The 2,580-nt window shown below is 38.4% G+C and overlaps 1 long non-coding RNA gene across 1 annotated transcript; it reads left to right on the top strand.

Moving 5' to 3' along the window:
• Positions 1-568: 568 nt before the first annotated feature.
• LOC145726143 (uncharacterized) lies at positions 569-2,580 on the top strand. Its single transcript, XR_014177504.1, has 2 exons — positions 569-1,655; positions 1,709-2,580. It is a non-coding gene; the product is annotated as an uncharacterized LOC145726143 (long non-coding RNA).

Here is a 2,580-nt window from a genome sequence, read left to right as displayed (position 1 = left end):
GTGCTTACTAAGATTTTTGGGTAAGACAGGTTACCCTTTTTTTTGCCAACCTTCTGTGGACACAATTTAACACTCACCTATCCAGACTCGTACTGTAGTTAAGGTTCCGCATTCCCAAATACCCAACTTTGAGCCCATCATTTAAGTAACCATTTACCCTCCCCTTTTGTAAAATTATATGATTATAAATAGCATACACAACATATGGTACATTTTAAGGTTAGGTTCTGAATTGTCACTTGTCAGTACATTAACGTCGATTTACGTATACTTTTGATTTTTGACAGTCGTTAATTTTGTTTTTAATTAAAGAAGAGGCCTTTGCCATACTTGGTAGTATTATTTAGGATTTGTATTTTGCATTACTGATATTTGGTCTAGCGTTTGGGGATTTCCCGCTTTAGCGTTTGTTTACTGGTTTTCTCAAGCCCTACACGACGGTGCAAAGTGGGTGGCGCCATTGAAATTTATCTTGTTAACCTACACCACTCTCCGTGAGTAGTTAGCCTGGGGCATTCACCGAGTGACTTGAAGAGATCCCGTGACCACCCAATCTTGTTTTTGTAAAATAAAATCTTTCAGTTAATATTTTCAATCAAGCAAACTCTATTGTTACAGGATCTGGAATATGCTGCATACAACCGCATTTTATATTATTTCTCACAAAAGTGAGGATGTTGTAATATTGGACTCATTAAAGTCCATACGGCTGATAATAGTATCCCTGTTAAATATCTTCATGAGGTTGAGTCATATGAGTGTCCCGCCACATAGATGAGGGATTATGTACCGAAGGGGTTTGCTCAAATTCGTTACCGAGCCGGAAAAAAGGCCGTCGACGCCGGAGGAACAATGGCCGATAAATCATGCAAAACGTATTATCGAGCCTCCGCATACGGTCTCGCTCGAAGAGGGAAATATATAATAAATAACGACAATAAACATATCACGGGCGGACAGATTTATCTGTCACCGAGCGATAAATAAACCGGCCGGCTACCTTTTGACGGTTCGCGATTCCGCGCCTTGGAACGCGTCAATATGTCTGATTAATTATCCGATCCTGCTTACCGCCCGGCAACCGGAGGCGTTTGATAAATCGCCCACTTTAACACGGTTCACTTGTTTGCGACAAGAGCACTCAGATGCGCGAGGTGTCAAGTCAGGTCTGCGCGGAGGCAGATCATATCAAAACAAGTCACTTACACCACCCCAGTTTTGGGATAATATTATGTTCTATAAATCAGGAATAGAATCCAGTATGTGAATAGTTGCAAACCACAACAGCAAGAACAAAAGTGTAGATAGACTTTCTGGCAACTAAAGATTTCCATTTTTTGACACAAAACGAAATGCTGTGTGACCCCAAAGCAATGGAGAGAGGACTTTCAAAAAACTCGTTTCAGACAACTCTCCATAAACGGACCTGGACAGTAATGGAAGAGACCTACATTCAGTAGTAGGTACATGGACATGAACTAAGGAAGAAGTTACAACGATTCAACAATATGGACAAGCTTAAATTTAAGTTACAAATGTGACTGAAGTGAAAGGTGGTGGTGGTAATATGGTACTTGAAGAAACTGACCAGAATGATTTTAACTAAACAAAAAACTGTGCGATTGCGTTTAGTTTTGACTTAAGTAAAAGTTTTGGTAAAGTTGCTTTATCAAAAGTATGTTATCATATATTTTTTCTCTTTATTTAGATAATTTACAACCCTTTTGATAGCAACTCATCATCGAGTACATCATTGAAAAGGATTTTGTCCACGACCAACCAATAATGTACTAATATTCAGCGTGTTGACAGAAGCTAAATGAAGGTCATATAGCGTCAGAGTGATTAATGAAGAGGAATAATGATCATTATTCCCTCTCGACCTAAAGGTGGTTGCACACCAAGCATAAAACCTGGGATATGCGGTATTTCTTGCATGTAGACATCCACTTATGTCTTTGCAATTACTGCTAATTCAGAATACAATTTTCTTAACAAATACACCGCAATAACACAGTACAGGAGTTTGCCAAATCATTAGGTAAATTCCATAATTTATATTTGAAATATTTTTGGTGTATGACCGTCCTTAGTTCTGTGGTTTTTTATTTTGACATTGACAACGTCAGTGCCCTTGTGGTCGTAGGCGGCTGGTGTGCGCACCGTGGCCTTTGTCACATGCCACCATATAGTTATGTAAATAAATTGTTCACGTGATCCATTTTTTCCCAAATTCTGTCACTGACTTGTACACCGACGGCCATTCTAAACGCGATCCTAATCGTATCGAGTTTGACATTTCAGTTGTTATGGCGGATTTCAATTTTAATTTGGTAATATTATAAGAAATATTTGCTTTTTTCGCAGTAATTCTTGTTAAAAATGAGTTCGGATAGTGATACGGAACCAGGTTGCACTCCACCAGAAATTATACAGGCTGCCAAAACGACAAGTACAAATTTGCTACCAGAAAAATCGAAATCATTGTACTTGTCAACTTACAAAAGTTTCATGGATTGGAGAAGTACTAAGCAGATTAATTCATTTTCTGAGAGAGTTTTATTGGTTTATTTCAATGAA

The sequence above is a fragment of the Ips typographus genome, linkage group LG1 (genome assembly GCF_016097725.1).
Source record: "Ips typographus isolate SLU linkage group LG1, UJ_Ityp_2.0, whole genome shotgun sequence".
Classification (NCBI taxonomy): domain Eukaryota; kingdom Metazoa; phylum Arthropoda; class Insecta; order Coleoptera; family Curculionidae; genus Ips; species Ips typographus.
Note: the sequence above shows the minus strand (reverse complement) of the source record. Positions and strands in the feature narration are given on the sequence as shown.